The 20,573-nt window shown below is 40.0% G+C and overlaps 1 pseudogene; it reads left to right on the top strand.

The window, feature by feature from the left end:
* Window positions 1–14,514: 14,514 nt before the first annotated feature.
* On the top strand, window positions 14,515–14,844 carry LOC147003493 (protein kish-A pseudogene; annotated as a pseudogene).
* Window positions 14,845–20,573: the final 5,729 nt, after the last annotated feature.

Genomic DNA, 20,573 nt, shown 5'->3' with positions numbered 1-20,573 from the left:
GATTTTTCACCAGAGACTATGAAATCCAGAAGATCCTGGACAGATGTTATTCAGACACTAAAAGAACACAAATTCCAGCCCAGCCTACTATACCCAGCCAAACTCTCAATTAACATAGATGGAGAAACCAAAGTATTCCACGACAAAACCAAATTCACACATTATCTCTCCAGGAATCCAGCCCTTCAAAGTATAATAACAGGAAAAAAACCAATACAAGGACAGGAACCACGCCCTAGAAACAACAAGAAGGTAATCCCTCAACAAACCTAAAAGAAGACAGTCACAAGAACAGAATGCCAACTTTAACAACAAAAATAACAGGAAACAACAATTACTTTTCCTTAATATCTCTTAATATCAATGGACTCAACTCCCCGATAAAAAGACATAGACTAACAAACTGGCTACACAAACAAGACCCAACATTTTGCTGCTTACAGGAAACTCATCTCAGAGAAAAAGATAGACACTACCTCAGAATGAAAGGCTGGAAAACAATTTTCCAAGCAAATGGTAGGAAGAAACAAGCTGGAGTAGCCATTCTAATATCTGATAAGATTGACTTCCAACACAAAGTCATCACAAAAGACAGGGAGGGGCACTTCATACACATCAAAGGTAAAATCCTCCAATAGGAACTATCAATCCTGAATATCTATGCTCCAAATACAAAGGCAGCCACATTCATTAAAGAAACTTTAGTAAATCTCAAAGCACACATTGCACCTCATACAATAATAGTGGGAGACTTCAACACACCACTTTCACCAATGGACAGATCATGGAAACAGAAACTAAACAGGGACACAGTGAAACTAACAGAAGTTATGAATCAAATGGATCTGGAAGATATCTACAGAACATTCTATCCTAAAACAAAAGGATATACCTTCTTCTCAGCACCTCATGGTACCTTCTCCAAAATTGACCACATAATTGGTCACAAAGCAGGCCTCAACAGATATAAAAATATTGAAATTGTCCCATGCATCCTATCAGATCACCATGGACTAAGGCTGATCTTCAATAACAAAATAAATAATAGAAAGCCAACCTTCACGTGGAAACTGAACAACACTCTTCTCAATGATACCTTGGTCAAGGAAGGAATAAAGAAAGAAATTAAGGACTTTTTAGAGTTCAATGAAAATGAAGCCACAACATACCCAAACTTATGGGACGCAATGAAAGCATTTCTAAGAGGAAAACTCATAGCTCTGAGTGCCTCCAAAAAGAAACTAGAGAGAGCACACATTAGCAGCTTGACAACACACCTAAAAGCACTAGAACAAAAGGAAGCAAATTCACCCAAGAGGAGTAGACGGCAGGAAATAATCAAACTCAGGGGCGTAATCAACCAAGTGGAAACAAGAAGAACTATTCAAAGAATCAACCAATCAAGGAGCTGGTTCTTTGAGAAAATCAACAAGATAGATAAACCCTTAGCCAGACTCACTAGAGGGCACAGGGAAAGCATCCTAATTAACAAAATCAGAAATGAAAAAGGAGACATAACAACAGATCCTGAAGACATCCAAAACACCATCAGATCCTTCTACCAAAGGCTATACTCAACAAAACTGGAGAACCTGGATGAAATGGAGACGTTCCTAGACAGATACCAGGTACCAAAGTTGAATCAAGATCAGGTTAATGATCTAAACAGCCCTATATCCCCCAAAGAAATAGAAGCAGTCATTAATAGTCTCCCAACCAAAAAAAGCCCAGGACCAGATGGGTTTAGTGCAGAGTTCTATCAGACCTTCAAAGAAGATCTAATCCCAGTTCTTCACAAAATATTCCACAAAATAGAAACAGAAGGTACTCTACCCAACTCATGCTATGAAGCCACAATTACTCTGATACCTAAACCACAAAAAGACCCAACAAAGATAGAAAACTTCAGACCAATATCCCTTATGAATATTGATGCAAAAATCCTCAATAAAGTTCTTGCTAACTGAATCCATGAACACATCAAAACAATCATCCATCCTGACCAAGTAGGTTTCATCCCAGGGATGCAGGGATGGTTCAATATATGGAAATCCATCAAGGTAATCCAGTATATAAACAAACTCAAAGACAAAAACCACATGGTCATCTCGTTAGATGTGGAAAAACCATTTGACAAAATCCAACACCCATTCATGATAAAAGTCTTGGAAAGATCAGAAATTCAAGGCCCATTCCTAAACATGATAAAAGCAATCTACAGCAAACCAGTAGCCAACATCAAAGTAAATGGTGAGAAGCTTGAAGCAATCCCTCTAAAATCAGGGACTAGACAAGGCTGTCCACTTTCTCCATACCTATTCAACATTGTACTTGAAGTCCTAGCCAGAGCAATTCGACAACAAAAGGAGATCAAAGGGATACAAATTGGAAAAGATGAAGTCAAAATATCACTTTTTGCAGATGATATGATAGTATATATAAGTGACCCTAAAAATTCCACCAGAGAACTCCTAAACCTGATAAACAGCTTCGGTGAAGTAACTGGATATAAAATTAACTCAAACAAATCAATGGCCTTTCTCTACACAAAGAATAAACAGGCCGAGAAAGAAATTAGGGAAACAACACCCTTCTCAATAGTCACAAATAATAAAAAATATCTTCGCGTGACTCTAACTAAGGAAGTGAAAGATCTGTATAATAAAAACTTCAAGTCTCTGAAGAAAGAAATTATAGAAGATCTCAGAAGATGGAAAGATCTCCCATGCTCATGGATTGGCAGGATCAACATTGTAAAAATGGCTATCTTGCCAAAAGCAATCTACAGATTCAATGCAATCCCCCTCAAAATTCCAACTCAATTCTTCAACGAATTAGAAAGTGCAATCTGCAAATTCATCTGGAATAACAACAAACCTAGGATAGCAAAAACTCTTCTCAAGGATAAAAGAACCTCTGGTGGAATCACCATGCCGGACCTAAAGCTTTACTACAGAGCAATTGTGATAAAAACTGCGTGGTAGGTCTATTCGCCTCTACAATCAAGCTCTCCCAATAAACGTGTGCAGAAGGATCCTGTTGCAGCGTCGTTCTTGCTGGTCGAGTTGGATGCGTGCAAGAAGTGGTGCCGAAAACCTGGGACGAAACATCTTTAGGCACGAGCGAAGACACCCTGCGACAGGGAGGATTCAGAACTGCATCGCAGGGAAGGAGCAGTTAATAAAGTTTCCCGTAAAACAGACTGCTGAGAAGGATCCAGCATGGATTCAGAACTCTTCAGCTGAGGAGCGGTGTTAATAAAGTGTTCCTGCAAAACAGACTGCTGAGAAGGATTCAACTGTGTGGATTCAGAACTCTTCAGCTGAGGAACAGTGGTACCGGTAAGTATAAAGAAATTAAGGTAAGTCTCTGAGAGGTATGCTTTCTTATGCAGTAGGTCTGGTAGTTGTTGCTGGGTTTGTGTGGGACCAGCTGTTAAGGAAGGGCAGCGATTTTGTAGGAGTACCAGGAAGGCATATCAGAAACAGAGAGAAAGGAAAAAGAAGACGCGCGCAGAAAAATAAGTAACTTAAGAAAAAAAAATAGAAAAAGAAAGGAAGCTAAAAATAAAGATACAAAGGATAATATAAAATATAAAGATACAAAGGATAATATAAAGATATAAAGGATAATATAAAAAATGAAGAACAAAAAATTAAGTCAATTTACCCTCCTCTCGAGGACTTTGACTAAAGAGGCAGCCTTCATCAAAGGCTTAACGATAGCTCTCAGGGAAAGAGGAGTAACTATTAGAAGCAGCCACTGTGCAGAATTCCCAGAAGAAAGAGAAAAATTGAAAATAAGCTATTTCAGAGCCCTCTTAGGGACAGAAGGAAAACGGGAGACATCCTGCTTCCTCTCTGACTTCTATGGAGATATTCTTAGCTCTGGTTAGGATATCTGTGTTCCTTTGTGCTGTCTATTGTCTGATTTTGGTGCACCAAGTTGTCTATATATCTGTCAACTCATGTTTGTCTTTGCTTGGATGATTGAATGATTGTTGTTCTGTGTTTCATGTTGAAAAATATAAAAAGCAGTCTCAGTCTGCACAGCAAAAATTGACAAGTTAGCTGCAAGGTGGCTGGGAGTCAAGTACAGCTGAAAAAGCCCTGCTGAGGGCCGATTGCAAATGGAGCTTTTAAAGGGGCAGGCAGCCTTTTGCTTGTAACAGAAAGTTAGCTTAAAATTGGAAACTCAAGGTTGGAGTCATTCTAAACAACATGAACGAACCCAAGAAAACAGGTCATATGCAAAAGCAGTGTACAAAGGGTAGAAAGAGTAGGTTTGAAAAGAAAGTACACATCTTTACAAATAGAAGGAAAAACCTTTCAAGGTATAATGGATACAGGAGCGGATAAAAGCATTGTATCCAGTAATTGGTGGCCTGCTTCTTGGCCTGTTAATCAATCGTCACATAGCTTACAAGGATTAGGATATGAGGCTACCCCAACTATAAGTGCAAAATCCTTACAATGGAAAGATAAAGAAGGAAGGACAGGGCTTTTTCAACCTTATGTACTCCCTTTACCTGTAAACTTATGGGGAAGAGATGTGATGTCAGCCATGAACTTTATACTGACTAAAGATTATTCTCAGAAAAGCAAGGAAATGATGAAAGGAATGGGATATATACCTGGACTAGGTCCAGGAAAAAACTTACAAGGTAGAATTTCACCAGTTAAAGCCACAGTAAAAGCAGATAAGAAAGGGTTGGGTTTTTTCTAGGGGCCGCTGAGGACCCTTTGCCCATTCTGTGGTGTACTCTGGGTGCCTCTGAGAAGTTAAAAGCAGCTTTACCCTCTGAGAAATTAAAAGCAGCTAAAGAATTAGTACAAGAACAATTAGACCTGGGACATGTAGAACCCACACAATAACCCTGGAACACCCCTATTTTTGTTGTAAAGAAAAAGTCAGGTAAATAGAGATTGTTACATGACCTCAGAGCCATTAATGCACAAATGCAAGTTATGGGTCCTGTACAAAGAGGACTCCCCCTACTTTCAGCCTTACCAAAGGATTGGAAAATTATAGTAGTAGATATTAAGGATTGTTTCTTTTCCATTCCATTAAACAAGAAAGATAAACCTAGATTTGCATTTACCCTACCTTCTGTTAATCATATGGAGCCTGATAAAAGGTATCAGTGGCGAGTGTTACCCCAAGGAATGGCAAATAGCCCTACCATATGTCAATTATATGTAGGAAAAGCTTTACAACCAGTCAGAGATGGCTTCCCCTCCTTAAAAATTTGTCATTATATGGACAACATTGTGATTTGTGGACCTGAAGAAGAAAGTATACAGCGAGCTTATGGCTTGCTTAATGAAACTTTAAAAAATAATGGCTTGATTATTGCACCAGAAAAGGTACAGCAGTCTAATGTTAGTCAATTTTTAGGAGCTACTATTACTTTATGGTGTGTTACCCCACAAAAGATTAGTATACAAAAAGATCATCTAAAGACATTAAATGATTTTCAAAAATTATTAGGAGATATAAATTGGATTCGACCTTATTTAAGGATCCCTACTTCGGAATTAAAACCTTTATTTCAAATTTTAGAAGGAGAATCACATATTACCTCATTGAAACAATTAACACCTGAGGCTTCTGATGTTCTTAGGAAGGTAGAAAAAGCGATCCAAACAGCACAGCTAAATCGTATAAATGAGCAAAAACCTTTTTGCCTTTGCATATTACGAACCATAAATTTGCCAACTGCTGTATTATGGCAAGATGGTCCTCTAGTATGGATACATCCACATATATCCCCTAATAAGACTATAGGGCATTATCCCACCATGGTGGCAAATATGGCCCATAAAGGTATAAAAAGTTCAATTACTTACTTTGGAAAAATGCCGGATAGTATAATTGTTCCCTATACTGCTGCACAAATGCAAACATTGTGTGTGACTATAGATGAATGGGCTATTCTTAGATGCAGTTATTCTGGATTAATTGATAATCATTATCCTAAACATCCTTTATTACATTTTCTGTTATTGCATCCAGTGATATTTCCAAAGGTAACGGCTAATACTCCTATAAAGGGAGCCATTGATATTTATACAGATGGATCCAAAACAGGAATTGAAAGTTATGTGATTAATGAAAAGGCTGTAAGGTTGCAATTTACACCAGGAGCCCCTCAATTGGTAGAATGTTTGGTGGTTTTAGAAGTCTTTAAAAGATTTCTTATGCCCATAAATATTATCTCTGATTCTGTTTATGTGGTTAATGCCATACTAATGTTAGAGACTGCTGCAAATTTTAAGCAGTCTAATCCAGTAACTGCAATTTTGATGAAAATACAAAATTGTATTTTGATGCATGAGCATCCCTTTTATATTCAACATATTAGAGCACATACATCATTATCTGGACCTATGGTTAAGGGAAATGCAATTGCTGATTCAGCCAGCAGAGATATGGTTTTCCTATCACAAAATTCTATAGAAAGTGCTAAAAATTTTCATCAACTTTATCATGTCCCTGCTTCTACATTACGACAAAAGTTTAAGCTCACACGAACAGAAGCTCGAGATATTGTCCTACAGTGTGGTAGGTGTGTAGAATTTATTAATGCACCTTCCGTGGGCGTTAATCCTCACGGATTGTGACCCCTAGATGTTTGGCAAATTGGCATCACGCATATCCCAGCTTTTGGGAAATTACAATATGTACATGTGTCCATCGATACCAGTTCTGGTGTCCTACATGCCTCTCCCTTGTCAGGGGACAAAGCAGTTCATGTCATATCTCACTGCTTAGAGGCTTGGGCTGCATGGGGTAAGCCCATAGTGCTAAAGACAGATAATGGTCCTGCATATACTTCTTCTAAGTTTAGCCAATTTTGCAAACAAATGCAAGTGAAACATATTACTGGACTGCCCTATAATCCACAGGGCCAAGGCATCATTGAAAGAGCCCATCGTACTTTGAAACAATATTTGCAAAAACAGAAAGGGGGAATAGAGGCTATGACGCCAAAGATGGCTCTATCCCTTATAATATTTACTCTTAATTTTTTTAAAATTGGATGATGCTGGAAGATCACCAGCCGAAAGGCACGGACAATGGCCTCAATCGCCCAATGAAATGGTCAAATGGAAAAATGTCCTTGATAATAAGTGGTATGGCCCGGATCCTATCTTAATCAGATCCCGGGGAGCTATTTGTGTTTTTCCACAGGGTGAAGAAAATCCACTTTTGGTCCCTACGCGACTGACAAGGACCATGAAAGAGCAAGATGAATCCCAAGATGATCCTGCTATTCCGGCTCCTGATGATTGAGACTGGGATAAGTATACCTTTGTGGGCCATAGTAATATCATGGCCAGTACCTTTACCGATACATTCCAATTCTTCTACCTTGCCTTTGTTTTATGCAACAGAATATTTTCTGGATGCACCTTGTGCACGACAAACTCCTCAAGAGCCACGGGTGTATAATAGTACGAGTTTTCATTTAAATTATACACTATGCTTTGTGCATAATGTGGATAAACCTTTTAAACCCTGTATATTTTTAAAGAAAAAGATTATCTCTAATTGGGAAGACCCCATTATCCAAAATAAAGTGAACTCTGAAGTGTTACAAAAAAACAAAAAAACAAAAAAACAAAAAAACTGTGTGGTACTGGTATAGTGACAGACAAATAGACCAATGGAATAGAATTGAAGACCCAGAAATGAACCCACACACCTATGGTCACTTGATCTTCGACAAGGGAGCTAAAACCATCCAGTGGAAGAAAGACAGCATTTTCAACAAATGGTGCTGGCACAACTGGTTGTTAACATGTAGAAGAATGCGAATCGATCCATTCCTATCTCCTTGTACTAAGGTCAAGTCTAAGTGGATCAAGGAACTTCACATAAAACCAGAGACACTGAAACTTATAGAGGAGAAAGTGGGGAAAAGCCTTGAAGATATGGGCACAGGGGAAAAATTCCTGAATAGAGCAGTAATGGCTTGTGCTGTAAGATCGAGAATTGACAAGTGGGACCTCATGAAACTGCAAAGCTTCTGCAAGGCTAAAGACACCATCAATAAGACAAAAAAACCACCAACAGATTGGGAAAGGATCTTTATCTATCCTAAATCAGATAAGGGACTAATATCCAATATATATAAAGAACTCAAGAAGGTGGACTCCAGAAAGTCAAATAACCCCATTAAAAAATGGGGCTCAGAACTCAACAAAGAATTCTCACCTGAAGAATACCGAATGGCAGAGAAGCACCTGAAAAAATGTTCAACATCCTTAATCATCAGGGAAATGCAAATCAAAACAACCCTGAGATTCCACCTCACACCAGTCAGAATGGCTAAGATCAAAAATTCAGGTGACAGCAGATGCTGGCGAGGATGTGGAGAAAGAGGAACACTCCTCCATTGTTGGTGGGATTGCAAGCTTGTACAACCACTCTGGAAATCAGTCTGGCGGTTCCTCAGAAAATTGGACATAGTACTACCGGAGGATCCAGCAATACCTCTCCTGGGCATATATCCAGAAGATGTCCCAACTGGTAAGAAGGACACATGCTCCACTATGTTCATATCAGCCCTATTTATAATAGCCAGAAGCTGGAAAGAACCCAGATGTCCTTCAACAGAGGAATGGATACAGAAATTATGGTACATTTACACAATGGAGTACTACTCAGCTATTAAAAAGAATGAATTTATGAAATTCCTAGCCAAATGGATGGACCTGGAGGGCATCATCTTGAGTGAGGTAACACAATCACAAAGGAACTCACACAATATGTATTCACTGATAAGTGGATATTAGCCCAAAACTTAGGATACCCAAGATATAAGATACAATTTGCTAAATGCATGAAACTCAAGAAGAATGAAGAACAAAGTGTGGACACTGTGCACCTTCTTAGAATTGGGAACAAAACACCCATGGAAGGAGTTACAGAGACAAAGTTTGGAGCTATGATGAAAGGATGGACAATCTAGAGACTGCCATAGCCAGGGATCCATCCCATAATCAGCTTCTAAACGCTGACACCATTGCATACACTAGCAAGATTTTGCTGAAAGGATCCAAATATAGCTGTCTCTTGTGAGTGGATGCCGGGGCCTAGCAAACACAGGAGTGGATCCTCACAGTCAGCTATTGGATGTATCACAGGGCTCCCAATGGAGAAGCTAGAGAAAGTACCCAAGGAGCTAAAGGGATCTGCAACCCTATAGTTGGAACAACATGATGAACTAACCAGTACCCCGGAGCTCTTGTCTCTAGCTGCATATGTATGGAAAGATGGCCTAGTTGGCCATCACTGGAAAGAGAGGCCCATTGGACTTGCAAACTCTATATGCCCCAATATAGGGGAATGCCAGGGCCAAAAGAATGGGAATGTGTGGGTAGGGAAGTGGGGGGTGCTAGGGGGGAGTTTTGGGATAGCATCGGAAATGTAATTGAGGAAAATATGTAATAAAAAATATTAAAAATTTAAAAAAAAAGAGTGGCAGGTGGAACGAAAGTCACTCGATCAGTCAATAACAAGCTCTGGTAGTGGGTCAACTCAACATTAGTCATCCATTGGTCTAGTTGCTGCCGAATGATGCTCTCAAGGGAGTGCGGGGCCACCACAGTCACATTCTGGCCCATAATTAGTTTATCAGCATCTTTCACCAGTACAGCCCTAGTTGCTATTGCCCAGAGGCAGGAGGGCCATCCGCTGGCCACAGGGTCCAGATTCTTTGACAGATAGGCTACTGGGTGCTTCCAGGGTCCTAGGGTTTGAGTGAGGACCTCTCTGGCTACTCCATTTCTCTCATTGATGTATCGGGTAAAAGGCTTGTATAAATCAGGCAGTGCTAGGGCAGAGGCCTGTAGCAGTGCCTTTTTGAGAGTTTCAAAAGCCAATTGATGTTCCTTAGCCCAAATGAACTTTCCTTTTTCTTTTGTTAAGGGGTATAATGGGGCTGCTAAAGTAGCAAACCCTGGGATCTAGAGTCTACAGAATCCCGCAGTCCCCAGGAATTCTCTTATCTGGCGAGGGGTGGTTGGGTTCGGGATCTGTGCCACTGTCCACTTCCTAGCTTCTGTGAGGCATCGTTGCCCATTCTTCAGGGCATACCCCAGGTAGGTCACCTCAGTCCAGCATAACTGTGCCTTCTTAGCCAAAGCCCAGTACCCCAACTCACCTAAATTGGCCAGGATTTTCTGAGGCCGGAGTTCACACTCTTCATGTGTTTCTGTGGCCACCAAAAGGTCATCTACATATTGTAAGAGAGTCACCTGGGGATTGTTAGCCCAAAAGGAGGCAAGATCTCAATGTAGAGCTTCATCAAACAAGGTGGGTTAATTCTTAAATACCTGAGGCAGTCTCATCCATGTGAGCTGTCCAGTTCTTCTGTTCTCTGCGTCTCGCCATTCAAAGGCAAACAAGAGCTGGCTGTTAGGGTGTAGTCTCAGGCAAAAGAAAGTGTCTTTAAGATCTAAGATCGTACACCAGGTTCGTTCAGGTGGCAGCATGCTGAGTAGGTTGTTAGGATTGGGCACTATGGGGTGGATATCTTGAACTTTTTTATTGACCTCTCTAAGGTCCTGTAGAGGGTGATAGTCATTCGTCCCCAGTTTCTTTACCTGGAGTAGGGGGCTATTCCAAGGAGACTTACATGGGACTAGGATCCCCTGTTGGAGCAGTCTGGTGATATGGGGGCGTATGCCCTCCTGCACTTCTCTGCCCATGGGGTACTGTCAGATCCCAATGAGAGTGGTCCCAGACGTAAGTTCAGTCACCACCAGGAGAATTAGTCTGGCCATTCCCATTCCCCCTGTTTCAGCCCATGTCTGAGGATATCGAGTAAGCCAGTCAGTCCTGTAGTCCCTCAGGGGGTTTCATTTCATTTTGATAAATTTGATACTCTTCTCCTAATTGTAAAGACAACACTAAGGTCTGAGGTGTCTCAATCCCCCAGGACAATTCTGGTTCAGAGGGGACAAATATTATTTGTGCCTTTAATTTAATCAATAAGTCTCTTCCCAGTAAGGGCATAGGGCACTCCGGAATGACCAAAAATGAGTGAATTACTTCGATCTTTCCTAGGTCTACCATCCGGGCAGTGGTCCATGGGTATGTTTTCTGCCCTGTGGCCCCAATCACTAGCGTCTTTTTGTTTTTTGTTTAATTAACCAAAGGTGTTTTGAGCACTGAATATTCTGCACCAGTATCAACCAAGAAACTTATAGGGGTCTGCTCCACTTTTAATGTTACCCTAGGCTCAGGGAGGGGGGCTGATCCCCATCTCCCCTAGTCTTCATCATCTTCAAGGGACAGTACTTTTGCTCCCTGTGTCTTGCTAGAGCACTCACGAGCCCAGTGACCTTTGACTTTGCAGTGTGCACATTGATCTTTTTCCAGGGGCAGTCTATCTCTTCTGGGTCTCTTTGGCCCCTGCCATTTCTTGTCTCCCAGATCCCCTGACTGCCTAGTCCTGTCTCTTTTATCTCTATCTACTACTGCGGCCAGTAATTCGAGTCAGAGTCGTTTCCTGTTTTCTGTCTCTCCTGTCTTCATCTCTTCTCTCTCTCTTTTCTCTTTCTTGTTTCTCATCCTCCGTCTCTCTCTTATGATACACTTTCTCAGCCACTTTAATCACATCCCTTACAGTGTAATCTTGTAATCTCTCAATCCGTTGCAATTTCCTTATGAAGTCGGGGGCTGACTGTCTGATAAAAGCCATAATCACAGAGGCTTGCTGCCCTTCAGACATAGGGTCAAAGGGGGTGTACCTTCTGTAAGCCTCCATGAGTCACTCCAGAAAAATTGAGGGAGGCTCAGTCGTCCTCTGAATAACCACCTTATCTTAGCCAAATTTGTGGGCCTTTGTATGGCACCTCTGAGACCGGCCAATAGAGCCTGCTGGTAATTATACAGCTGTTTCCTACCTTGTGCCATGTTATAATCCCATTGAAGGCGGGTCAAGGGGAATCCTTCATCTATCTGGGCCAGGGTCTGGACAGGGTGCCCGGCATCATCCCGGACATTCTTCTGAGCATCGAGGAGAATTCTCTCTCTCTCCTCAGTGATGAACAAGGTCTGTAAAAGCTGTTGACAGTCATCCGAAGTAGACTGATGGGAGAACATCAAGGACTCTATCAAGCCTGTAAGCCCTGCAGGGTTTTCTGAAAAGGGAGGGTGATTAATCTTCCAGTTATAAAGACCAGAGGAAGAAAAGGGCCAATACTGTAAAAGTTGTAAGTCATTCTGATCACCTGGGGGTGGCCTAACAGCCCTAAGGGGAAGCGCTACAGTGGAGTCAGCCAGTCCTTCAGGGACCAGTCAGCTCCTCATCCCTGTTGAGGGACCTTCTCTTCCTCTGGTCCCAGGGACCAGGACCAGAAGAGGGGCCGGAGGAGCAGAGGGTTGGGGTACAGGTTGGGGAGCTCGAGGATAAGGTGGGGGCAGGGGAAAAGACCACTTATGGGGTTCTTCTATTTCAGGGTAGATCTTAGAGGTGTGTGCTGGTGGAGTGCTGTGCTCACCATCATCTTTAGGCTGCAGCTTCGGATTCTTGTTTGCAGCTCTCTCTTGGACAACCAGGATCGTGGAGCCAGGCCTAAGGGGTGGGAGGAATGGTCGGACCCACTGGGGTGGGGATCATGTCAAATCCTTTCACACTGTGATGTAAGGCTGTTGGTCTGGGTGTGATCCCGGCCCTTCCTCATCCAGCCCTGCTGAGGCACCTTCCTGTGCGCTGCTACCCAGGTGGCACGCTCCTGCATGTTTACATTCTATCTTCGCTCCACTTTGTGCTCAGAAGGAATTTGTTTTATGGTCTAGTCTATTTGGAGTTCTGTAGACTTCTTTTATGTTCATGGGCATCTCTTTCTTTAGGTTAAGTAAATTTTCTTCTATAATTTTCTTGAAGATAACTACCAGCCCTGTACATTGAAAACCTTTATTCTCAGCTATACCTATTATCCGTAGGTTTGGTCTTCTCATTGTGTCCTGGATTTCCTGGACGTTTTGAGTTAAGATCTTTTTGCATTTTGCATTTTCTTTGGTTGTTGTGTCTATATTTTCTGTGGAATCTTCTGCACCTGACATTCTCTCTTCAATCTCATTCTGTTGCAGATGCTTGCTTCTATGGTTCCTGATTTCTTTCCCAGGATTTCTATTACAGAGTTGTCTCCCTTTGGGTTTTCTTTATTGTATATAGTTCCACTTTTAGGTCATGGATGATTTTGTTCAATTACATCACCTGTTTGGTTGTGTTTTCCTTTAATTCTTTAAGGGATCTTTGTGCTTCCTCTTTAAGGACTTCTACCGGTATAGCAATGTTTTTTTCTGTAATTCTTTAAGGGATTTTTGTGCTTCCTCTTTGAGGACTTCCACCTGTTTAGCAGTATTCTCCTGTATTTCTTTAAGTGAGTTATTAATGCGTTTCTTAAAATCTTCTACCAGCATTATGAGATAAATTTTTAAAACTAAATCTTGCTTTTTGGATGTGTTGGTGTATCCAGGACACGCAGTGTTGGGACTACTGGGTTCTGATGATGGTGAGTGGTCTTGTTTTCTGTTAATAAGATTCTTACCTTTGCTTTTCTCCATCTGGTAGTCTCTGTTGTTAGATGTTCTAGTTGTCTCTGGTTGGAGCTTATTCCTCCTGTGGTTCTGTTAGCCTCTGTCAGCATTCCTGGCAGTCCAACTCTCTCCTAAATCCCAGTGGTCAGAGCACTCTCTTCAGACAAGCTGTCCTCTTGCAGGGAATGCACACAGAGGTCTGGAGCTCAGCTACACTTCCTGGATGAAGATGAAGGCCCAAGGGGACCCCGTTGCTTCTGTGCCCTGCAGGCTCTCCTGCAGGTGCTGATCTGTGAGAGACCTGGGATACAAGATGTCGCTCTCACTTGTGTCCCTGGGTCAGAGCTCTCCCTGGAGGCTGACTCTCATCTGGCGGGGAAGATGCACCACACTTCTGCCTTTTAAAATTCTTTCTATATCCTTCATAGATGCTTGAACCTCAGGATAGGTTTGATGGAGATATCCTCTTTAGGACTTGGATGCTTCAATTTTTCAGTGTATGGGTATTTCCAGTTGTGAATCTGTGTTTTAATTACCATCTACTAAAAAAAATAAAAACCTATGTGATGAGATTTTAGCAAAGCACTGATCTATGGGTTTAGAGATATCTCACTAGGAGTCATTTTATTGCTATGTTGATTTAATGGAATCTATTTAGGATAAGGGTCTTGGCTTCATTACCAGTGTCAGGTGTGGGTTCCATCTCATGACATTGGATTTAAATTCAATCAAACAGTTGTTGGTCATTCTCATAACACTTATGGTTAATGCAGCAATATTTCTTGAAGATAAGTCACTGTTGCAGGTCACAGGGTTCATTGTAATGTGAGATTCTCCTATAGTGTGTACAGTACCTTCTAGAACTATTAATGACAAGCAGTATAGATGAAGCATCTGGGCATTCTCTTTTGCCCTGGTCCAGAACGATGATCTGACTTGACCAGCACCCACCTCACTATGCCTGCCATTTTCAATTTTCAGAGTCTATTGACTGTAATTTTGATGCTTATATGTATGTGTGCTTATATCTGATCTCTGGCACACAGAATCCTGTACAGAAATAAAACTGGCCTATTGGTAATACTTTGGCAGTGTGCCTGAATTGGTAAATGCAAGAGTCCTTATGTGGCCATATGGTTCATAGTTATGGCCTTCAGCATCCTCTTCATACAGTATCTTTGGAAACTATTACACTGTGAATGCCATCAGATTGTAAACAAGGACTTGCCTCCTGAAAATAATGGCAAAAAATGGTTAAGCCTTAGAACTGAACTGGGAATGAGATAAATTTTGAGATGCTGTTCTCTATTTTTTTTTTTTTTTTACTATTGGACCAATGAGGTGTATGAATAATTATAATGTAACCGTTTAATACACAGGAATGTGATTGTAGCCATCAACCTCAGGTCTCTTACTCCAATATTCCACTCTGCAAATGTCATTCTGTTGTGTCAGGTTCTCCATGCATGAAGTAGAAAACCAGTGGCAAATTCCACAGGCACCTGTGCCTAGGCCTTCAAAATAGTATCCTCACATAATGACACCTTGTAGCAATTGGTCTATTTTTCTTGAAAAAAAATTGTTCTATTTTTGTTGTTATTGCTCTTAAGGATTCCGTTCATATTTAAATCCTTTTGATTGTTATCCAAAGTACCTGTATTCTAGGCACATTATGTAGTTTAATGCAGGTATTTAAAGCATTTTAAACAAAACTCTGATTTTCTTTAATTAGCACAAGATTTGGGCTTCTATTCACAAAGATACAACTGACACTCTATGATGAAGAATACTTTATAATGAAAACCAGCAAGTAGAGCAGTGAGTGAACAAGCATTGTGCATTGTTTGTTCTCTGTAGTGCTGTCTTCCAAATAGAATAGTCATTGTAGGTACCCAAGTGTGGTATTTGTGTTGATTTTAATGCAGCATTTTAAATCTAGTTTATATTCTGCCCAAAAAAAGCTGAAGCATCTGGTTGAACACCAGCTCAATTTCTCCATGTTCAATGAGAGAAATTACCTCATGTCATCAGAAATAGGACCTTACCATCATGTTATTGATGTAAACAAAAAATAGCATTGACAATAGCCTGTAATGTTTAAGGGGTCATATTAGACCTATTTATCCAACAACTCACAAGATGTTATCAATTCTTGGTAATGGAGATTTTACTTGGTAGTGTATGATTTCTAGTTGGGGCATTGTGTGCCTCATATATCATAACAGCATTTAAGTAATTTTTATTTATTTTTAGGAAGCTTCCAATGTATAAAATTTCCATCTACCTTTTCAAAATGTCTTCAGTACTAATTTTAGGAAACAACAGTCCTCAATATCTAATTGCTTTTTTTATGGATAAATACTAGTCCAGACCCATTATTTTGATATTTCACCAGATATCATTTTGGAGAAAATAATGGACATTAACACTGCAGAGTAAATAAGATGAAAATAGAGCATTATTTTGAGTTCCTTTCTAACAAATTGGTCTCCTTTGAAGTACCAGGTCTGATTATGATAGGAGAAAAAACCAAGAGATTAGACCATTGGAAATCTGTATTTCATAGAATTCAAGGCATAAGCATATCTTGTTGGACAAGATTTTTCATTTTACAAACAGACCCTGAAATAAGGGAGGCACGATATGGCTCAGTGGTTAAAAGCAATTGTTCTTCTAGAGGATCCAGGTTCCATTCTTTTCTCCCATATGTCACTTACAACAATCTGTAACTATAGTTCCATGGAATTCTATGATCTATTCTGGCTTCTATAGGCACCAAGTATGTATGAGGTACACAATCATTTATGCAAACACTCACACACATGAAAGTAAAGTAAATTTAAAGTGCATTATTTCTTTTAAGGAATGCAATTTAAAAATTACATCTGTAGATTTCCTTTGCTAATTTACTCATTTTCATAATATTGACTCAGCCAATCTGTGAGTGGTATGTGCAGGTGCCTTCCCATTTTTAATTTTTTATTAGATATTTTCTTTTTTTTCATTACAAGTTTTTTCCCTTTCCAGATTTCCCCTTTGGAACCCCCTATCCAATTCCTCCTCCCCTTGCCTCCTTGAGGGTGTTCCCTCACCCACATACTTACGACTTCCAGTCCTGGCATTCACCTACACTGGGGCATCAAACAGCCTCAGGTCCAAGGGCATTTCCTCCCACTGATGACAACAAGACCTTCATTTATCACATATGTGGGAAGAGCCATGCATGTGTACACTTTGGTTTGTAGTCCAGTCACTGGGAGTGCCAGGTTCTGGCCAGTTGCAGTTCTCTCTATGAGTCTGCAAACCCAATCAGATCCTTCAGTCCCTTCTCCAGCTCCACCATTGTGGACCCAATGCTCAGTCCAGTGGTTGGCTGCAAGCATTTGCCTCTGTATTTACCAGTCTCTGGCAGAACCTCTCAGGAGACAACCGTATCAAGCTTCTGTCAGCAAGCACTTCACAGCATTCACAATATTGTAGTGTATGGTGAATGTATATGGGATGGTTAATATTCACTTACCAGTAAGTATATATGGTGTGTGTTTTTTGAGACTCAGTTACCTCACTCAGGATGGTATTTTCAAGTTCCATCTATTTGCCTGTGAATTTCATGAAGTCACTGTTTTTAATGGCTGGTTAGGATTCCATTATGTAAATGTTCCTCATTTTCTGTATCCATTCTTCTGTTGAGGGACATCTGGTTGTTTCCCTGTTCTGACTATTATATATATGGCTGCTATGAACATAGTGGAGCATGTGTCCTTATTACATGTTGGAGCATCTTCTGGGCATACATGCAGGAGTGGTATAGTTGGGTTCTCAAGGAGTAGTATGCCTAATTTTCTGAGTAAAACCACCAGACTGATTTCCAGAGTGGTTGTACCAGCTGGCAATTCCTCTAGCAATGGAGGAATGTTCCACTTTCTCCACATCCTAGCCAACATCTGCTACCTCCAGAGTTTTTGACCTTAGGCATTTTGATGTGTGGTAGAATCTCAGGGTTGTTTTGAATTGCATTTCCCTGATGACTATGGATGTTGAACATTTCTTTAGGAACTTCTCAGCCATTTGTGTTTCCTCAGGGGAGAATTCTCTGTTTAGCTCAGTTCCCCCTTTTAAAATAGGGTTATTTGGTTCACTGGAGTCTAACTTTTTGAGTTCTTTTTATATATATTAGTCCTCTATTGGATGTAGGGTTGGTAAAGATCTTTCAACAATCTGTTGGTTGGGGTTTTGTCCTATTGACAGTGTCCTTTACTTACTGAATCTTTGCAATTTTATGAGGTCCCCTTTGTCTATTATTGATCTTAGAGCACTAGGCATTGGTGTCATGCTCAGGAAATTTTCTCCTGTACCCAGATATTTGATATTTTCACCCAGTTTCTTTTTTATCCGATTCAGTGTATCTGGTTTTATATGGAGGTCCTTGATCCACTTGGAATTGAGCTTTGTACATGGAGATAAAAATGAATAAATTTTCATTCTTCTACTTATTGATTGCTAGTTGAACTAGCAGCATTTGTTGAAAAAGCTTTTTTCCCCCCACTAGTATGTTTTAGTTTCTTTGTCAAAGATCAAGTGACCACAAGTGAGTGGGTTCATTTCTGGGTCTTCTATTCTAGTCCATTGATCTAAGTGACTGTCAGCAATGGTGCCAAAACCATTCAGTTTTTTATCACTATTGCTTTGCAGTACAGCTTAAGGTCAGGGATGGTGATTCCCCAGAAGTCCTTTTATTGTTGAGAATAGTTTTAAGTATTCTGCATTTTTGTTATTCCAAATCAATTTGAGAATTGGTCTTTCTAACTCTGTGAAGAATTGAGTTGGAATTTTGATGTGGATTGCATTGATTGTGCATATTGCTTTCAGAAAGATGGCCATTTTTCTATATTTATACTGACAATACACTAGCATGGGAGATCCTTCAATTTTCTGAGGTCTTCTTCAGTTTCTTTCTTCAGAGACTTGAAATACTTGTCCTACAGATCTTTCACTTTTTTGGTTAGACTCATACTAAGATATTTTATGTTGTTTCTAAAGAGAGTAATTTCCTTAATTTCTTTCTCAGCCCTTTATCCTTTGAGTATCGGAAGGCTACTAATTTGCTTGAGTTAAATTTATATATGGCCACTTTGCTGAAGTTGTTTATAAGCTGTAGGATTTCTCTGGTCGAATTTTTGTGGTCACTTAAATATATTATCATCTGCAAATAGTGACTTCTTCCTTTCCAATTTCATATCCCATTGACCCCCATTTGTTATCTAATACACTTGATAGAAGTTCAAATACTATATTTAATAGATATTGAGAGTGTGGACAGCCTTGACTAATCCCTCATTTTAGTTGGACTGCTTCCAGTTGCTCTCCATATAGTTTGGTGTTCGCTACTGGTTTACAGTATATTCCCTTTATTACATTTAGATATGGGCCTTGAACTCCTCATTTTTCCAAGTCTTTTAACATGGTAGGATGCTGAATATTTTCAAATGTCTTACAGTACCTAATGAAATTATCATGTGGATTTTTCCTTCAGTTTGTTTATGTAGTGTTTTATATTGGTCGATTGCTGTATGATGAATCACCCCACAATTCTTGAGATGAAGCCTACTTGATCATGGTGAATTATCATGATTGTTTTGATGTGTTCTTGGATTCAGTTTTCGACAAATTTGTTGAGTATTTTTGCATCGATATTCATAAGGGAAATTGGTATAAAGTTCTCTTTCTTTGTTGGTGTTTGTGTGATTTTGGTATCAGTGTAACTCTGCCTTCAAAGAGCAAATTGGGTAGTTTTCCTTCTTTTTCTATTTTGTGGAATAGTTTGAAGAGTAATGGTATTAGGTCTTCTTTGAAGGCGTGATTGATTTTTGCATTATTCCCATCTGCTCCTGGGCTTTCTTTGGTTGGGAGACTTTTAATGACAGCTTCTTTTACTTTAGGGGTTATGGGACTGTTTAGATGGTTTATCTGATCCTGATTTAACTTTGGCATTTGGTATCTATCAGAAACTTGTCCTTTTCATCCAGATTTTCCAGTTATTTGGAATATAGGCCTTTGTAGTAGAATCTGATAATTTTTTGAATTTCCTCAGTTTCTGTTTGTACTGGCTAGTTTTGTGTCAACTTGACACAGAGAAGGGAGCTTCAGTTGAGGAAATGCCTCCATGAGATCCAACTGTAAGGCATTTTCTTAATTAGTGATCAAGGGGGAAAGGCCCTTTGTGTGTGGTGCCATCTCTGGGCTGATAGTCTAGGGTTCTATAAGAGAGCAGGCTGAGCAAGCCAGAGGAGGCAAGCCAGTAAAGAATATCCCTCCATGGCTTCTGTATCAGCTCCTGCTTTCTGACCTGTTTGAGTTCCAGTCCTGACTTCCTTTGGTGATGAACATCAGAATGGAAGTGTAAGCCGAGTAAACCCTTTCCTCCCCAACTTGCTTCTTGGTCATGATGTTTTTGCAGGAATAGAAACCCTGACTAAGACACTGTTGTCATATCTCCTTTTTCATTTCTGATTTTGTTCATTTGGATTGTATTTCTGTGTTGTCTGGTGAGTCTGGCCAATGGATTATCTATCTTGCTGACTTTCTCAAAAAACCAGATCTTGGTGTTGTTGATTCTTCATATTTTCTTTTGTTTCTATTTCGTTGATTTCAACCCTGAGGATAATTATTTCCTGTTGTCGACTCCTCTTGGGTGTATTTGTTTCTTTTTGTTCTAGAGGTTTCAGTTGTGCTGTTAGGCTCCTAGGATAATCTCTCTGAAGTGACATTTGGAGTCACTCAGAGTTATGTGTTTTCCTCTTAGCACTGTTTTCATTTTTTCCCAAAAGTTTGGGTGTGCTTTTTCTTTATTTTCATAAAATTCTAAAAATTATTTAATTTCTTTCTTTATTTTTTTCTTGTCTAATTATCGATGAGCAGGGTATTGTTCAGCTTCCATGTGTATGTGGGATTTCTATTGTCTTTGTTTGTATTGAAGACCAGCCTTAGTCCATGGTGAATTATTAGTGTACATTAGA

This window comes from Mus caroli, unplaced genomic scaffold, assembly GCF_978045245.1.
Source record: "Mus caroli unplaced genomic scaffold, Mus_caroli_1 scaffold_8, whole genome shotgun sequence".
In the NCBI taxonomy this organism is placed as follows: Eukaryota; Metazoa; Chordata; class Mammalia; order Rodentia; family Muridae; genus Mus; species Mus caroli.
Note: the sequence above shows the minus strand (reverse complement) of the source record. Positions and strands in the feature narration are given on the sequence as shown.